Source organism: Penaeus chinensis, chromosome 11 (assembly GCF_019202785.1).
Source record: "Penaeus chinensis breed Huanghai No. 1 chromosome 11, ASM1920278v2, whole genome shotgun sequence".
NCBI lineage: Eukaryota > Metazoa > Arthropoda > Malacostraca > Decapoda > Penaeidae > Penaeus > Penaeus chinensis.
Genome location: NC_061829.1, coordinates 38,356,499 through 38,362,678, shown reverse-complemented (window position 1 = coordinate 38,362,678; position 6,180 = coordinate 38,356,499). Strand labels below are relative to the sequence as shown.

The 6,180-nt window shown below is 36.3% G+C and overlaps 1 protein-coding gene across 22 annotated transcripts in view; it reads right to left on the bottom strand.

The window, feature by feature from the left end:
• The window catches only part of LOC125030706 (epsin-2-like), a 61,516-nt gene extending 55,681 nt beyond the window's left edge, over positions 1-5,835 (bottom strand). For 21 of the 22 annotated variants that reach the window (XM_047620907.1, XM_047620926.1, XM_047620910.1 and 18 more), the window contains exon 1: positions 5,692-5,835. The gene's annotated coding sequence lies outside the window, so the exon portion shown is untranslated. Of the gene's footprint in view, positions 1-4,796; positions 5,022-5,691 lie in introns of those variants that run through there. The other variant, XM_047620908.1, reaches the window with a different exon arrangement.
• Between the last annotated feature and the right edge of the window lie 345 nt (positions 5,836-6,180).

The following is a 6,180-nucleotide window of genomic DNA, read 5'->3' as shown; positions in this document are numbered from 1 at the left end:
GATAACAGAAGAAATGATAATAACAATAATAATAATAATAATAATAATAATAATAATAATAATAATAAAGTTATTAATTATAATAAAGGAAGAGGGAGTGAGGCTTTTGTGCTCAAAACAACACCACCATTAAGCTCAAAGTGGCATGCCTCTACCTGCTCCTTAAGTTGCCAAACATTATTTATCTAAGCCGGTACCTTGACCCATATAGTGACCATGTGCACTTTAGCACCTGAGATGAATTTAATCAGCATATGTGGAGGGAATGGATATATGAAGAGCTCAGCTTTGGTGTTTGTTTGCTTTTCTCTCCAGCTTTGACTGAGACTAGATAATACCAGTAACTTCATATAAATCAGATATAAATAACAAGAGGAAGTAATTTCCTGAACTCATGAACCAGAACTAATAGCTTCACACACTAACTAGACTTTGAATTTTAGATTTTACAGTAAGGCATAAATAATAAATCCATCCTTAATATAAAGACCATTACCATTATACAGTACAAAGACATAAGCATAACTAGGTCCATAATCCTATCTAATAATCAAGTGATATACCACATCCTTGAACCTTTGCTTAAGAAATACTCAAAAAAATTATCAAATAAACAAATCAATAAATATTATTCCATGCATTATCTGGAGTTGCTTAAGCTTATTTTATAAAAGGCCATAAAAAAAATAAAAAATAAAAAATAAAACCCTGACAGAAAAGTTTTTTCCAGATGAAATTACTATAATTCAGGAGACTTTGAGGGTAAGACTTCCTGGTACAAAGAGGAAAAGTAGCCTGTAGTCTAGAATTTTTCAGTTAACTTGCTATAAGATGTAATGAATTATAATGAACATGCTTCTCATACAAACACAAGCAAAAATATTTCTCGAGTCAGCGTATCTTTTGTCTTTCATTTTAACCTCTTTTGAAGTGAACCTTAAACCTATAACAGTTAACTTTAAAGTAATAATGATAACATTCATTATATTATTTAGCTGATATTCTGTAATATTATCCAATGTCTGATTAGTATCAAGATTTACTATGACTTTAATCAAATTTAATTATTTGAAAAACTATCTACTTTCAATGTCATGCCTATGTACATAGCCATTTAGCAGGATTATTTTCCAGGCTATTCATTTGATTTTGAAATGAAAAGCACCTGCATGCATGTGTGTGTATGTGTGTATGTGTGTGTGTGTATGTGTGTGTGTGTATGTGTGTGTGTATGTGTGTGTGTGTGTGTGTGTGTGTGTGTGTGTGTGTGTGTGTGTGTGTGTGTGTGTGTGTGTGTGTGTGTGTGTGTGTGTGTGTGTGTATGTATGTGTGTGTGTGTGTGTGTGTGTGTGTGTGTGTGTGTGTGTATGTGTATGTGTATGTGTATGTGTATGTGTATGTGTGTGTGTGTGTGTGTGTGTGTGTGTGTGTGTGTGTGTGTGTGTGTGTGTGTGTGTGTGTGTGTGTGTGTGTGTGTGTGTGTGTGTGTGTGCAAATATATAACATTTCAATTTAACACTTTGATAACTACTGTAATGCTTATCATTCATTATTTGTCTACTAACAGAATATGCATTGAGTTACAGGTTTATCAAATGAAATAATAGCTGACGATGACATTTCATATTTCAGCTATAATTCCCATCTCATAATTAACCCACTACCATCCAGGATGGCATGTACATACAAGCTATGTCCATTGCAAGTTTAGTTTCTTAATTGTCTTTACACATAGATGGCTCCACAAGTACTTACTGAAGTCCCCAATGTGCCAAACACTGTACTACCTATCTCACCTGTATATCTTTTTCCTTGATTTCGGAAATATTTTATTTTTATTTTATATTGCTGTTAGTAATGCAAATAACAATATAATAATTATAATATCTATGATACTAATAATAACAGCATCGATCTTGTCAGCATTAGTAAATATCATTTTTCCTGAAAACTCAAAGAAAGGTAATATCACGTGAGGTCACATGATCGACTAATTGACTATTTGGTCCTAAACACTTGTGGAGCCATCTATGTGCAAAGACATTTCACAAGGCAATACTACAGTAAACACTACACTTTCTTGGCAGTATTGGGTTGCAACAGGTGCACTGATAGAGGAGGTATGTTATATATACAGATACATGTATCATCAATATTGTTTAATTCCATCACTGTATTGAATTGTAAATAACTTGAACAATGTTTACAATGTCTTTTGTGAAATAATTTCTTTCTAACTTCTGCGAATCAAGTCTATATTAAAAATGCACCCTAATTGAAAAGAAGGAAAACTTATCTCATTGTATCTGTTACATGGAGTATCTTAAAATATATTTAAACACCTAATTGTTTTTCGTCTTCTTGGGAAAAATGTCTGGATTTTGTGCTACATCAACAAACAGTGATTTGAGTGCATTAATGTTCCCTTACTAAAGTTGTCTAAAAAAAAAAAAAAAAAAATCTATCTAATCTGAATATAAAAGGTTGCTTCATTCAAACATTTATTTATTACTGCCCTTCATAAACTCTTGAAATAATAATTTCAATATTCATAAAACTTCTAGAGCACACTGAAAGGAATAACACCTGTATCACCAAGCAACTTGCTGTATGACCTTGAATTCCAATGTATCAATATTTTCTCAAGATTCTGCTAAGTGCCTGACCCCAACCTAGCTATCGAGTGTGATCTAAATCAAACGAGGACAGTGTGTTGTTCCAGAAACATGACACTCTATTGCTGGTCCAAACTTTGACCTATTTCCAACCTTGACTTTTGAAACATGAAAAAGCATTAAGAAAGCAGATCTCCGCACAACTTCCTACCTATTATACTCATATCTCTGCTTTGCATGCATAATAAACCATCCAAGTATTACTTAACTGTTACTGTGGTTTTCAAACTGTTAAAAGCTTTAATTCAGGCTGTATAAGCATGACCTACTCTTCCTGTTACTATACCGGTAATGCACTGAAAAAAGACCCAATATAAAATGACAGAACAGAAATACTCAACTCTATCTGACATACTAAAAACAAAAGATAGAAAAAGAGGGAAAAAATACTCCTAATGAAACCTTAAAATATGGAAGAAGCATATATGTTTCAAAGGCACACACACACACAATGGCTTTCAAAATGCGACTTTTTCTCATAATTACCCTGTGGTGTAATGTTAGACAATGACCAAGGACTCCATGCCTTGCACTCTGGCAAAGACCACACACCTCCACTCTGTATATTCCAAGACTTGATTAATTCCTAATTTGACCAATAAATCATCAGGCAAGTGTAAGACATGTAGTAGTTTGTTGGTTTTTACTGATGCACCAAAAGGAGAGAAGCAATACTGATCAGCACACGACTGGTGGATATCTTCAATAATTTAACAATATACAGAATACCTACACCTTGACTGTTAGCCTGTCATAGTACCCTGGCATGACTAGACTTTCTTTTTTATGACAGGAAATGCCTGCAATAATCATATTCATATTCATATTATTATTTTTTTTTGTGCAGTTCATACTAACACATATTTCTCAATCAGCGTTATTCTGGTGATAGTATACAATAAAACTAAATTCTCCTGACTCATAGAATTGTCTCAAAATTTTCATATAAACATCAGGTTCTTCACCTTAAATATAAATATTTTTGGTAAGAACCTTCAAACATGCTCAAAGAATGGTACAGTATTTTCTTTTATCACTGCATCAGGTATCCCAAATTATGAAACACTAAAACAAACAAAATAATAAAAAACAATCTATATGACACATGAAGTGAGTCACTGGGTGTGACAGTCTTCTGGCAAATGGAGGAACCTAATATATGCATAGTTCTATAAAAAAGGCAGCATTCCAGACTGAAAGAATAATGGGTTAACTAAAAGCATGTTTACATAAAGTGGTACTGGCAAGGAAAGATCAATTTATTGGTACAAAATTTGATACAAAATCAGATATAACCAGATTCTGTTGACCTTGATTAGTAACCTTGACCTTTGAGCATGTATATTTCTTTCAAGATGTAGACCTTTACATAAATCCCAACTTATCTTCCACGTTCCGTTCACCATCACTATGAAACATGAATGTAAAAGGTAATATACAGCAGTAAGGTAGATCTCATTACTGGTGGCACACATAAAAAAAAAAATATATATATATATATTCAGATAAATAAATAAATATAATTTCTATTAGCAATCACATAATTCTGTAAATATGATGCCACACTTCCTGCCACTACACCGCTAGATATCTGCATTAAGGATATATTTGTCTTGCACACATGGAATTTCTTTCAATAACCATGATTTTCTTCCAATAAACATGTTTATTCTTTCTGTATGAAACCTATTTAAATTGTAAATTACATAATCACTAATTTATTTCTTTTCTGCAATATATCTAAGGATACACTAGCAATCTAGAGCTCTGGAAATCTAATACATCATTACTTTGACACTGTTGGCATTTCCGAAAGTCACAGCACTTTTACCAAATATCAAATAAATAAAACAAAAACACACACACACTGGCCAAAACAGATTCATTTCCAAGTTCTCATTATGACAATAAAGGAAAAGGCCGTCACATAAACTGCATGGACAGTTGAAAACCAATTCGAAATTCTATCCTTGGGTCAGTACTGAATTATCAAGATTCACTATTTATAGCTGACCTTTTAAACTTTCTACATAGTGGCAATCACCAAAAATGTGTTTAAATTAAATGAACTTCAGAATAAATATGAGAAAAATCATTCAGACTGAAGAATCTATGACCTACCAGTGCCAGGTAGGATACGACAGCAGGTGCTTCTTTGTGGTAACAGGTGCCAATTCCAAAAGGCAAGTGCTGCGGCGAGCTCTGTCCTCCGAGAATATGATAAAACGCTGCACTGTCTACTGTCCTGGTGGCACTATAATAAAATCCTCTCCAGGGTGCATGGCAACTGATGGTATTGTGTGGTGTCAGGTTGTCAAAGACACTATTATATGGCAACCTAACATTCTGTAATGACTGATGTAGTTGTGTGGTGTCAGGGCATGTGGTGACAGGTGCAATTCTGTGATGGCAAAATGCTGTATGTGCTGTTTGGGTGTTTGGTGGTGAATGTTACTGTTTGGTGATGGCTACTATTGTGTGGTGATAAGACGTCATTGCCTGGTGCTGAGAGTGAGGTGATAGACGTCCTTGCGTAGTGCCAGTGTGTGGTGAAAGACGTCGATCTGTGGTGCCAGGACGTGTGGTGAAAGACGTCGCTGTATGGTGCCAGAGTCTGCAGTGCCAGGGTGCAGGGTGAGGGCCGTGGTTGAGCGGTGCCAGGGTGTGTGTGACAGCCACCTTGACTCGACAGCATCAGCTGATCACCCGGAACGACGTGACCCTAACTTCACCTTATCCTTCAACCCCTTTTTATCCAAGTCCCTGCTTAGTCTTGCCTCCTCCTCTGACAAAACCGAATCCTCCTGTTGCTAAGGGCCACCCACAACCCCCCGCAACATCCCCAAACATCCCACAAATCGAAAAAAAAACACTTAATCAAGATTTCGGGGTTTTGGGATCCTTGACACAGATCGTAAACAACACCCAACGCATTTCCCAATTCACGAGCCTCAAAAACCCCCCTTCTCCTTTAACCCCCCTCTATGGCCAACCCCCCCCCCCCTACCATACTCACCGGCAGAAGAAGGAGTTAAAGACGAGTGAAAAGACCCAATAAAACACAAGGATATCCGGAGAAGTGAGGGTCGTGTGCTCAAAATGGCGAGGACTTCCGCCCCGGCCGACTGAACGCTCGCGACTGAGGGAGGAGAAAGGAATGTCCGCGCTGGCAGAAAATGGGAAAATGACACCGGGTTTTCTCTCTTTTTCCTTTGATTCGTCGCTCGTCTTGAAGGATGGTGGTGGTCGGGGTTTTGGAAAGGAAGGATAGGTGTGGCTAAGGCGGTCTATGGGGATGTCTATATCGTCTATAAGGATGGAAGGGAAAGTTGGATTTTTTTTCTCTCTTTCATTCTTTCTCTCTCTCTCTCTCTCGTGGGGATCCTAAAGATTTTTTAATCGCTCATCTTGCAGGAATGGAGGTTTCTGTATCATTGAATCCTTGTCCTGACTTTACGGGTTTTATTTAACGATGAGGGGAAAATGCCAATTTTGCATTTTCTTT